Raw genomic sequence first — 13,497 nt, 5'->3', positions numbered from 1 at the left:
CGTATCTGGTGGATTCATTTTTTGTAAAGGGGTGGTTCACCTTTGAGTTAACTTTTAAGTATGATATAGAGAGTGATATTTTGAGACCATTTGCAGTTGGTTTTCATTATTTTTTTTATTTGTGGTTTTTATTTATTTCGCTTTTTATTCAGCAGCTCTCCAGTTTGCAATGCCAACCATTTAGTTGCTAGGGTCCAAATTCCCCTAGCAACCATGCATTGATTTGAATAAGAGACTGGAATATGAATAGGAGAGGCCTGATTGGGAAAGATAAGTAATAAAAAGTAACAATAACATTTGTATCCTTACAGAGCTTTTGTATTTAGATGGGGTCAGTGACTCCCGTTTGAAAGCTGGAAAGAGAAGAAAAAGGCAAATAATTCAAATTCTATTAAAAAGAAAAAATGATGACCAATTGAAAAGTTGCTTAGAATTGGCCATTCTATAACATAAAATGGGCTATAACATACAAAAGGTTAACGTAATGGAGGGTGGACTGAAAAAAACATCAAATTTAATTGGTATTGAGACCTATTCCAATCCATTTATTGGACCTGTTATCCAGAATGCTTGGGACCCGGGGGTTTCCAGACAGCAGATTTAATTTAGATCTTCATACCTTAAGTCTACTTGAAAACCATATAAACATTAAATAAACCCAATAGGCTGGTTTTGCTTCCAATAAGGATTAATTATATCTTAGTTGGGATCAAGTACAAGTTACTGTTTTATTATTACACAGAAAAAGGAAATCAAATTTAGGAATTTGAATAAAATGGAGTCTATGGGAGATGGGCGTTCTGTAATTCAGAGCTTTATGGAAAAAAGGGTTTCTGAATAACTGATCCCATACCTGTATTGGTGGCAGATATTTAATTTACTCGTGTAGACTTCGCTTGTGTCAGGTAGGAAACTAGTGCAGGAATTTGACCCCAGCTGGGGAAAATGGTCAAACCAGTACATTTAGGTGAATATTTTGGCTAATCCCAGGTTCCCGTTGAGATTTTCTTTAGCTCACATGGGATAATGATTTAGTTTATTTCAAATGACTCCATGGGATCAAAGAATTGCTCACAATTGGGCAAAGACTGCATATCCATAAGTGCAATAAATACTGATATTCCCTTGTGAATTGCATTGATTGTTATTATATGTGCTCTCATATTTGGGAAGCAAATCCCCCAGCAGAAAAAATTTGCTCTACAGTCATACGAAAAACTTTGGGAACCCCTCTCAGCCTGCATAATAGTTTACTCCACTTTCAACAACAAAAAGATAACAGTGGTATGTCCCAATGAGTACTGGGGTGTTTTCTGAACAAAGATTTTTAGTGAAGCAGTATTCAGTTGTATGAAATGAAATCAAATGCGAAAAACTGGCTGTGCGAAAATTTGGGTACCCTTGTAATTTTTCTAATTTGAATGCATGTTACTGCTCAATACTTATTACTGGCAACACCAAATTGGTTGGATTAGCTCTTTAAAGCCTTGAACTTCATAGGCAGGTGTGTCCAAGCATGAGAAAAGATATTTAAGATGGCCAATTGCAAGTTGTGCTTCTGTTTGACTCTCCTCTGAATATTGACAGCATGGGATCCTCACAGCAACTCTAAAAATATCTGAAAACAAAGGTTGTTCAGTATCATGGTTTAGGGGAAGGCTACAAAAAGCTATCTCAGAGGTTTAAACTGTCAGTTTCAACTGTAAGGAATGTAATCGGGAAATGGAAGGCCACAGGCACAGTTGCTGTAAAACCCAAATCTGGCAGGCCAAGAAAAATACAGGAGCGGCATATGCGGAGGATTGTGAGAATGGTTACAGACAACCCAAAGATCACCTCCAAAGACCTGCAAGAACATCTTGCTGCAGATGGCTTGTTGTATACAAAAGCTTATTTACACAAGCAATCTTGTTGAAGTTGCTACTTTGAAAGCTCAGCCAATGATAAACAAAACTCAAAAGAATTAAGAGGGGTTCCCAAACTTTTTCATATGACTGTATACCCCCCCCAGTAATCCCAACATCACGTTTTATCTTTATGCTGCCCATCCAGTTGGTACTACAGGTATGGGACCTGTTATCCAGAATGCTCAGGACCTGGAGTTTTACGGATAATGGATTTTTCTGTAATTCGGATCTTTATACTTTGTCTACTAGAAAATCATGTATTGGTTTTGCCTCCAATAAGGATTAATTATATCTTAGTTTGGATCAAGTACAAGGTACTGTTTTATTTTTACAGAGCCATGGCCAGTGTATAAAGCTGGGACCTGGCTGGCAGTTGCACCATTGAGAGCACTGGGTTTTTGTTTGCAGCAGTGCCCTTGAATAAATATGGCTGCCCCCATAGGAGAAGACACATTTAAGGTGACTTCACTGTTTTTCTCCTGAGAACTAGAGATGTTGACTAATTCTAACAGCCTTATTTGCTACTGTTTGATTCTAAATCGCTATTTAATAGATCCATGAAATAAGTGTTGCCGGTGGCGTCATTGAGCAATAGCCAGAAAGCCGCTGGTTCGAGGTCCCTGCACCCCATGAATATTTGGGCAAACTTTTTAAGATCCGCTGGTATCGTTGTATGACCGTTGCCTTTTAAGGCTGCCAATCTCATACGTTAAATTCACATGGGCCCTGACATGCTAAAAATAATAAGGTGGACTGCGTGAGACGCCAGTTATAGAAGTAGGAGGGGTTGCTGTATTTATTAGCGTATTCATCTGGCAGTTTGAGAATTCAGGCCAAGCAGTGCATTTATACAAGTGATCCTTGGCCTAAGAATAGCCAACTATGTGGCACTGTGTGACATTTGTATTGTGTCGTCTGCATTTTACACTATTAGATCTCAGGATATCTTTCATATACGGGAAAATCTTGTGAAATTTCACTTGCTGTGCCATTCGTTTTGTACCAAGAGCTGCCAACATTTCTTACATTTAATACCTTCTCTGGGCTAAAATGTTTAACTTCTGCCTAATGAAACTTCGTTAACACACTTACGCTTAGGTCAGTTTGAATAGGGTGGGTACATATAGGCGTCTTTATTAGAGATGTTGGTGCAAATTCTTGAAGTGGCCACTTATTATTACAAATGTCCAAGGAAGCAAAATAGATCCTCTATTGTCCTACACATGAGGCCACCCTAAAACAAATGTGACATGCCCCTCAAATGAATAATTTTGGCAAGCACGCCATTAGGGATGCACCGAATCCAGGATTCAGCCTTTTTCAGATTTGGCTGAATCCTTCTGCCTGGCTGAACCAAATCCGAATCCTAATTTGCATATGCATTAGGGGTGGGGAGGGAAATTGCATGACTTTTTGTCACAAAACAAGGAAGTAAAAAATGTTATCCCCTTACCACCCCTAATTTGCATATGCAAATTCGGGTTCGGTATTCGGCCGAATCTTTCGCGAAGGAATTGTGGATTCGGCCAAATCCAAAATAGTGGATTCGGTGCATCCCTACACTCCATATACCACTCGGATAAAACAATGAACTTTATTTCAGCAGTTGAAAAACAACTACATCCCGTCGCGTTTCGTATCCAAAGATACAGACTCTTTGGATGCGAAACGCGTCGGGATGTGGATGTTTTTAAACTGCTGAAATAAAGTTCATTGTTTTATCCTACGAGTGGTATACAGAGTGCTTACCACAATTCTTTGATTGCATCTTAACTTCAGTTTCGGGGCGATGCCCCCGGACCTTAAGATCCATGCTTTGTTAAATTATATGCGAACCCTCAAGCGCAGGACCTGGGGTATATAAACCCAAGTCAAAGTTTGGATTGGGTGAGCGGTTACAACTATAAAGAAAATTTATCGCTAAACAAATAGCATGTCCGTAAATTAAGTTGATATCGTTAGCGATACTGTTTCTTGAAAGTGCAAAACGAACTGAGCTATAAATAATTTTTGATTTAACGCCCCTCAAGTGGTTGAAAACAATTTATTCAAAAAAATATTTTTAACAGTTACAACTTTTAAACACAACCCCACTTTAAAATATGAAAAAAAAAGCCAGTGGGTTTTTTTTTATTTTTTTTTATGACTTTTCGGCATACAGGATATGATGTCGCTGACATAAGATTGAGGAGGATGTGGCTTCATCTTTTTAGTTCACCAGGTATAACCTGGCAAAGCAGACTCTGTAATATATTGGAAGATTTGCAGAGAATTTGCGGAGAAAAATTCACCTGGCAAAAGGGTGGAAAACTTAGTAGCGCTGAGCTCTTTCGCTAGCGAATTCTCTTCTACACCTGTTAGTAAATTGGCGGTTTCCCTGCGGATTGTCTTTCTGGTGAATTTTCGCTACGGCCACTTCGCCCTTTAGTACATTTGCCCCTCTGACTGAACCCTCTCAATAGGTTTGGAGAGACCGTCTATCGTGAGCGCAAAAGATTGGCCTTTATTGAAGGGATCCTGTCATCGGAAAACTGTTTTTTTCAATACACATCAGTTAATAGTGCTACTCCAGCAGAATTCTGCACTGAAATCCATTTCTCAAAAGAGCAAACAGATTTTTTTATATTCAATTTTGAAATCTGACATGGGGCTAGACATTTTGTCAATTTCCCAGCTGCACCTGGTCATGTGACTTGTGCCTGCACTTTAGGAGAGAAATGCTTTCTGGCAGGCTGCTGTTTTTCCTTCTCAATGTAACTGAATGTGTCTCAGTGAGACATGGGTTTTTACTATTGAGTGCTGTTCTTAGATCTACCAGGCAGCTGTTATCTTGTGTTAGGGAGCTGCTATCTGATTACCTTCCCATTGTTCTGTTGTTTGGCTGCTGGGGGGGGGGAAGGGAGGGGGGTAATATCACTCCAACTTGAAGTAAAGCGTGATTGAAGTTTATCAGAGCACAACTCACATGACTTGGGGCAGCTGGGAAATAGACAAAATGTCTAGCCCCATGTCAGATTTCAAAATTGAATATAAAGAAACTGTTTGCTCTTTTGAGAAATGGATTTCAGTGCAGAATTCTGCTGGAGCAGCACTATTAAAGGATTCATTTTGAAAAAAACTTTTTTTTTTCCCATGACAGTATCCCTTTAATATCAGAACTCTCCAACATCTCTAAACAATAGGCAAGTAGTCCGATCTTGAAGGAGAATTCAACCCTAACACTGTGTACAGCTAAGTATCTCCAGCCAGTGTCGGACTGGCCCGGCGGGAAACCAGGAAAAAACCTTTCAAGCAGGCGCACCACGCGCTCGTCGCATCAAGGTAGGGGGTCGGAGTGGGGCCCTGGACAGTAGTCACGGTAGGCCCCGGGCCCCCCAGTCCGACCCTTTCTCCAGCCTAGTGGAACCTTACACAGACACAGGGATGGAAACCCATGTTGTACCTGTTATACAGTATATATAGTGAATAAAGTACCCCCTATTGTAAAATATAAGGATATTATAAGTAGGGAGGCAAGTTTGGAATAGGCCTTTTTCAGCAGGATTCGAATTCGGCCGAAACCTTCTGCCCGGCTGAACGGAATCCTAATCTGCATATGCAAATTAGGGGCAGGAGGGAAACCGCGTGACTTTTTCTCAGTAAAATATGTTTTCCCCTTTCCTCCCCTAAATTGCATAAACAAATTAGGATTTGGTTCAGTATTTGTTTGAATCTTTCGCGAAGGATTCAGGGGTTCGGCCTCGAGCTTTTATACAGGTCATGGAACTCCGAGGTTACTTCTAATATCCTCATATTTTCCAACAAGGGAAACTTTATTTATTATAATACACAAGTTTCAGTGAGTCATGTGACAGAAATGACATCACTACTCACCGTTTAAAACTGATGACATCACTAGTCACCGTTTAGAAGGATATAATTTACAGGATATTCATGGCTCTTGTGTATTATATATATATAATACACAAAAGACATGAATATCCTGTAAATTATATCCTTATAAACGGTGAGCAGTGATGTAATTTCTGTCACATGACTCACTAAAATTTGTGTATTATAATAAATAAAGTACCCCCAGTTGTAAAATATAAGGATATTAGAAGTTACCTCGGCGTTCCATGACCTGTATAAAAACACTCGGCCTTCGGCCTTGTGTTTTTATATGGTCATGAAACTCCTCGGTAACTTATAATATCCTTATATTTTACAAGAGGGGGTACTTTATTCACTATATGTAACTATACAGCAAGCACATTAGTGATAAACAGTAGCTGATCTGTACTATACTGACTAAATAACCACTTCCACCACCCACAGCTGCTCGGGGTTATAGTTCAGCTACATCTTGTCCCTGTTCACTGGTGAAGTTCTTACTGACTCTCCCACTTCCATCAGCCCAACTCATTTGTCTACTTATCCCTTCTGACTGAGAGCAGTGACATTATCAGGCTCCGTGCTTTTATTAATTTTGCTCTTATTAGCTCTATTTTAGGAAGGAAACTTCAGGAAACCTTTTCCTACATCTAAAGACTTATCCCGTGTGACAGCAGCTAAACATCCCTTGTCTTATCTGCTTATCTGCATCTGCTCACTGACCTCTCTGTCTAAAGAACTCATACGCTCCAGCCAGGATAGTCATTTATTTACATACTCATCTGCAATCTGTACTCCAACTACATTAAAGGAGAACTAAACCCTAAAAATTAATATGGCTAAAAATGGCATATTTTATATACTGAACTTATTGCACGAGGCTAAAGTTTCAGCTTGTCAATAGCAGCAATGATCCAGGACTTCAAACTTGTCACAGGGGGTCACCATCTTGGAAAGTGTCTGTGACACTCACATGCTCAGTGGGCTCTGATTGGCTGTTGAGAAGCTAAGCTTAGGGCTCGTCACTAATTATCCAGCAGAAAATGAGCTTCCCCTGTAATATAAACTGATGCTACAGGGCTGATTATTAAATGCTGATGCTAATTGCACTGGTTTCTGTGCTGCCATGTAGTAATTATCTGTATTAATCAGCCTTATAGTGTGACATTTCTATTCTATGTGTACTGTATATTGTGAGTGGCTCCCTAAGCTCAGTAAGTGACAGCAGCACAGAGCATGTGCAGTGAATCAGCAGAAAAGAAGATGGGGAGCTACTGGGGCATCTTTGGAGACACAGATATTTACTGCTAAAGGGCTGTGGTTGCCTTGGGCTGGTACAGCAGCACAAAACAAAATGTAAAGTAACCTTTGCACTTCATCTTACTTGTAAATGCAACTTCAACTTTTATTTTATTTTCTGAAAATAAAAATCTAAGTTACAAAAAAAAAAACCAAAATGTAAAAACATTTCTAGCTACTTTAGTTAGGCTTCAGTTCTCCATTAAAGGGATTCTGTCATGGTTTTTATGATGTCTTTTTTTTATTTCTAAATTACACTGCAGATAATTCACTCTACAATATAAAATATCTTTCCTGAACCAGCAAGAGTATTTATTTAGTTGTAAATGTGCTTTCAGAAAGAGCCAGCACTTTAGGATGGAACTGCTTTCTGACAGGTTGTTGTTTCTCCTACTCAATGTAACTGAATGTGTCGCAGTGGGACCTGGATTTTACTATTGAGTGCTGTTCTTAGATCTACCAGGCAGCTGTTATCTTGTGTTAGGGAGCTGTTATCTGGTTACCTTCCCATTGTTCTGCTGATGGGCTACTGAGGGGGGGGGGGTGATATCACTCCAACTTGCAGTTCAGCAGTAAAGAGTGACTTAAGTTTATCAGAGCACAAGTCACATGACTGGGGGCAGCTGGGAAACTGACAATATGTCTAGCCCCATGTCTGTTTGTTTTTTTGAGAAACAGATTTCAGTTCAGAATTCTGCTGGAGCAGCTCTATTAACTGATGTGTTTGGAAAAAAAACATTTTTTCTCAAGATAGTATCCCTTTAACTGCCCATATACATCGTGAAAATGTAATATAAGCTTCATCTTGCTAAATATAAACAATTAAACATGTTGTACCATTTATGAAATAATCAAGTTACTCTTCGCTCTCCCCCTCTGAGCAACTTGTCTATCGTCATTCTGTCTTCATGCAGTAGATGGAGTCAGTTTTTGAGTGACAGGTCTAATGTATCCTTATGGGGGGGGGGTTGCACCCTTAACCTTGGTGCTCCCTGTTTAAAAATAACCGGCTCTGATGGAAATCCTGTTTCTCTGCGTACAGAGTGTTTGCCAGTTATTGTAGTACCTTTTTGTTTGTGCTGGAGTCGGTTATTTGAGTTATTCTGCTAAGAAAGGGAGCCCACCTAAAAGATGTATTCAATCTACCTGCTAATCAAAATCTGACCCAGACGTTACTTACCTTAGATTCGGCGCATCCGACGTGACGCCTACACCTCGCGTCGGAACGGAAGCTATCGGATGTCAAAATGCCCGTGTAGTTCTACCCTAAGAGTGGAACCTTTTTTGTGTTCTGTTCTCTGCACTTTTGTACCCAGGGCCGGATTTATGTCCGCGGTGCCCCGCGGCCTTGTGGTCCTACCGCCCGCGGTATACGCGCGTTCCTAATGCGGCTGTCGGCATGCTGCCCCTAAAATTTCACTGGGCCTTTGTCCCGTTTCGCCAAAAATGCAAATTTTGAGGCCTGTGTCAATTCTGATGCTCACATCGATTTTGACGCTGGCATTAGTCAGTGGACGTCCGAATAATGTTGACGGTTTTGACGCAAGCGACCTTTCCGACACGCATCCAAACTGTTTTGATGGCAAATTTTTCTTGGCAAATTTTCGCTGCAGTTTCGCTAATTTATTTGCAGGCCGTGGAAATTCTCCGAAGATTCGCGTCTGCCAAATTTATTCGCCCATCACTACTCGCCACAAATCCAGGCACAGAAATAAATCACTCAGGGCAACAAAGAACACAGGTTTTTAATGTTTTTTTTTTCCCCTACATAAAAGGTTAAAACGTTAAATATCATACAAGGATGAAAAGTGCAATAAAAGCCAGAGCTCATTTAAAATGTTTCCCCCCATCCACAGTGTTACTATACAGACATGCACAATGTTCTCTGCTTGTGTCTCAGATCAGAACTGGACTCCACATCCGCTGCTGCACATTAAATCATTGGAGTCAGTATTAGACTTATGGCCAAAAATGGTGAAGGAATCACCACGGCTGAAGCAAGAGCGGATCCTAATCTTATCACAGGGGGGGCACAAGATTTTTGTGTATGTTTCTAGAACAAATTATCATTTACAGAATTAAAGGGACACCAGCACAAAAAAAGAAACAAAATACATATAACCCACGTCAGCCATAGCTAGCCCTCCCACTGTCGCTGAACTCCAACTCCCAGCATTCTCAGCGGGACTGTTCAGGGACAGGTGAAGAGCAGCAGTTTTGCTTTCCCCACTTTCTATAGCAAAAATATAAATAAACCTTTTCATTCTTCAATGGTGATTTTTTTTTTTTTAAAGACACAATACTGGCAATTTTCTTTTCTTTCTTAGAATTGATAGAATTAAGAACATTTAAACATTGTGAGGAATGGCATATATTTCTACTGAATTTCAGATTTAAAGGGACCCCCGAAACTCATCTCCTGGTTCCAGTGTTGGTGCCTCTGCATCTACTCGTGCCCATCTAGACAATAGTAGACATGTATATGCCATCACCATGAAACCTATTGAGCTGACCAACATCTTAAAGGGATACTGTCGCGGAAAAACATGTTTTTTTCCAAAATGCATCAGTTTGTAGTGCTACATTCTGCACTGAAATCCGTTTTTCAAAAGAACAAATTTTTTTTATATCTAATTTTGAAATGAGCTGTGGGGCTAGACATGTTGACATATTCCCAGGCGCCCTCGGCTCATGTGACTTGTGCTCTGGTAAACTTCAGTCACACTTTACTGCTGCACTGCAAGTTGAAGTGATGTCATTACCCCTACCCCTTCCCTTTAAAGGATAAGTAAACCTTAAAAATAAGTGAATGTAAAATTAACGAGGAGGCTATTCTAAGCACTTTTGCAATGTACATTCATTGTTTATTGTTTTTTAATTCCAAGATATTAAAGGATACATGTACTGTTAATATGAATTAATTTTGTTACAACAGCGCCACCTGCTGGTAATTTTCCCACCAGTCTGACCACCAAGTAGTCAAGGAAGTTGTCAGGAGAAAGAAAGAGGCTGCTCTGATGTTCTTCTGCTTAGGAAAGATTTGAGAAAGTTTTTTTAATTTTATTCCTAAGCAGAAGAACATCAGAGCAGCCTTTTTCTTTCTCCTGACAACTTCCTTGACTACTTTGCTGGTCAGACTGGTGGGAAACTGACCAGCAGGTGGCAGCACAAATAGTAACACCATAGGGGGACATCACACACAGTGTACACGTAATATCCAAAATATTTTAATTGACCAAGGCAAAAAAAAAAAAAACAGAATTACATTACATATTTTTAAGTTCTTTTTAGATCATTTTTAAATAATCTGATATTTATTAGCACTGGCACCTTAATTAATTGATGATCTAAAATGAATTCATAATTAATTGACAGCATACTGAAGCACAGGCACTTTAATTAATGAAACTGATTCATAAATTAACTGATGGTTTTATCGATAAATTAATTGGTTGTCACGCTAGCATTGAATTGATTTCACAAATTACTAATCACTAATCGATGCACCTAAAGGGTAATGTACAATTTTAAATCAACTTTGGAACAAAATAATCAGATAGTGTGGGGTTACTACTGTCTGTTTTTTATTAATTGTCGTTTAGTAAATATACCTCTACACAAATCTGATCAACTAATTAAAAATTTAAATTAACAATAGGAATAATCTTTTGGTTTTGCAGAATTACATGCGTAAATTAGAACAATGCGACTACTGTTGAATTACAGGGGGAGTTATAAGGGGTTTCCAATTGTTTTTGCCTCCGACCCACTGGCCATAGTTTTAGCGGCAGGGACTCGCCTCTTCTGAAAAATATTCTGCAGGGAATTTGGAATTTTATGTAGGAATAAAACATAAAAATATGAAAAGTGGAGCACCCAGAACACGTGATATTTTGCAAAACATGGGGAAGTCGTTGCCATTACGAACTACGAGATTAAGAATAAGAACTTTTCTTGATTTTATTTTACAATCTGGCAAGGCGTTCCAAGATCATCATCACTCTGGGAATTTTTCATTCATGTAAGTAAGGCATTGATGAAGAATTTTGCAGCATATGGCAGAACTTTACAACTAGGAAAGGGAGAGCTCTCGCACACCCGTATTTACAATTAAGTCTAAAGTTGTCTGGTGCCCCGTGATCAGGTCCGGACTGAGAATTAAAATAGGCCCTGGCATTTCAGGTACACAGAGGCCCAATCAGCCCACATAGAGGCCCAAATAGCCCCCAACCAGCCAACTAAATACTGACTTTCTATGCCACCTTATAGCAGCCCCTCTGGCATTTGCCAGAACCCACAGATTGCCAGTCCGTGCCTGCCCGTGATAGAGGTAATGGCAACCTCCAATATTCTGTAGAAAGCAAGCACACTGGCACACGAGGCTACTGTCGCAGGTAAAACCTTGCAAAACTTTTTTTAATGCGGAAGTGCAATGTGCTAGACAAAAAGGTGTGCCCCGAAACGTTGCAGTTCCGCATTAAAAAAAATTGCACGTTTTTTACCTGCGACAGCAGCCTCGTGTGCCAGTGTGCTTGCTTTCTACAGAACTTTACAAGTGACTTTACAAGGCAAGGGATCAATAGCCCGGAACATCATCTGGTAGGTCAGAAACTCAAACTCTCTCTGAAAAATGCAGAAAGGCAGCAGAACAATACTAAGATATATTAAGCTCATACTTTATGGCTGATCAAAAAAAAAAAAGCGGTGACATAAGATGTCATGGCAGGTGTCTTAAAGTAGAATGAAACTCCAATCCCCAGTTTTAAACTGTTACCTACACTTGTCCCATAGAGGCTCGAGAGTTCTGCAGAGGGGTTAGTGGATGCTATCTTCATGTCAAGTCTGATTTGTGGCTCCTAAATGGCAATCTCCAAGAAAAAGCAGGGCCAGACCTACTTCCAATGATTATGCTCCAGGTTGGCGACTTCTGTCTAGAAGCCAGAGGCCATGGGCAACTCTGCAGATTGAGCACCGGTACAGGGGCCTCCAGGAAACTTTAAAGCAGTGATCCCCAATAAGTAGCTCCAACCCCTTAGATGTTGCTCCCAGTGGTATCAAAGCAGGTGCTTATTTTTGAAATCCTGGTTTGGAGGCAAGTTTTGGTTGTATAAATAAACAGGTGTACTGCCAAAAAGAGCCTCCTGTAGGCTGCCAGTCCATATAAGGGGCTACCAAACAGTCAATCACAGCCCTTATTTGACATCCCCATGGACTTTTTCATGCTTGTGTTGCTCTCTAACTCTTTTTTACATTTAAATGTGGCTCACGAGTAGAAATGGTTGGGGACCCCTGCTTTAAGGGATGGCAACTATAAGATTCTGGTGGCGGTAGGAGGGCCTCTGCGGAGATGAATATCAGTTATAAATGAAGGGCTGGGGTTTGTTCTTTAAGCTGAGCTTACACAAAATTTCTCATTTGGAAACGACCCACAAAGTGGGCCAGATAGGGCTGATGCAATCATTTAGATCTCCTACTAACAACCTTCTCATAATGCAGGCCTATGCAGACCCACTGGGAGACAAGCTCATTCATTGGGGTCTTCACTCATGCCCCACAGATATCTGTCCAGATAATATTTGGGAAGGCCTTAGCCCCACATGACCAGGTTTGGGGTTATGTAATATCAGCATGGGCAGCTTTCCCAGTGATTCCATGAGTTGCATCTGCCTGCCATACTCACCTGGCAATGCACATGGGCAGTACTCCTTGTGTTTCCCAATGTCATTAATTCAATTCATCATTTTTTAATAAAATTAGAACTCATACGTTTTTTTTTACAGAACTAATACTTGTTAAAATGCTTATACAACACTCTAAGGTAACAGCAGTTTCTAAGAAGCTTTAAAATGGTAAAAATAACCCTCAACGCTGTGGTTTCAGCCACAGAACTGCAGAATGTTTCTGGTAGAACGTCTGCTTCATGCTGGAGACCCCAGCTCTAAGCTCCCCAATGTTTGATCACCCCTCTCCACATCTGTTCTGTAACAGGGTATATCTATATAACATATTCTGAAGCGCTAATGCAACTATGCAAATTAGCTACAATTGCATGGAACTATTTTATTTTCGGAGCCAACAATCTACCCAAGGATAAGGCCACAAAGTGTCCAGTGGGCTACTGCTGCAACTGCCAATTCCACACAAAGGCTTGGGCTGTTACTGGATATAAAAACAATGGTCTACCAGCTGAAGTACAGACCAAAGTTAGTCCACATCACTGAATCTCGGTTTGTCTGCCTGGCCCTAAACGTTGAGCACTTTGCTTTATATACGTACAAGTGAGCCTGGAGTGGTTCCATGCAGCACATACAGTACGTTTCCTTACAGGCCTCCTCGTGGTTTGGTACAGATGGATCATAAGTACATTGTTTGTCCAAGAGGTTCAAAATAAAGCAAAAGAACAGCTCATAAAGCAACA

This window comes from Xenopus laevis, chromosome 2S (assembly GCF_017654675.1).
Source record: "Xenopus laevis strain J_2021 chromosome 2S, Xenopus_laevis_v10.1, whole genome shotgun sequence".
Classification (NCBI taxonomy): Eukaryota; Metazoa; Chordata; class Amphibia; order Anura; family Pipidae; genus Xenopus; species Xenopus laevis.
The sequence above is the reverse complement of the archived record's forward strand: the minus strand, read 5'-3'. Positions refer to the sequence as shown.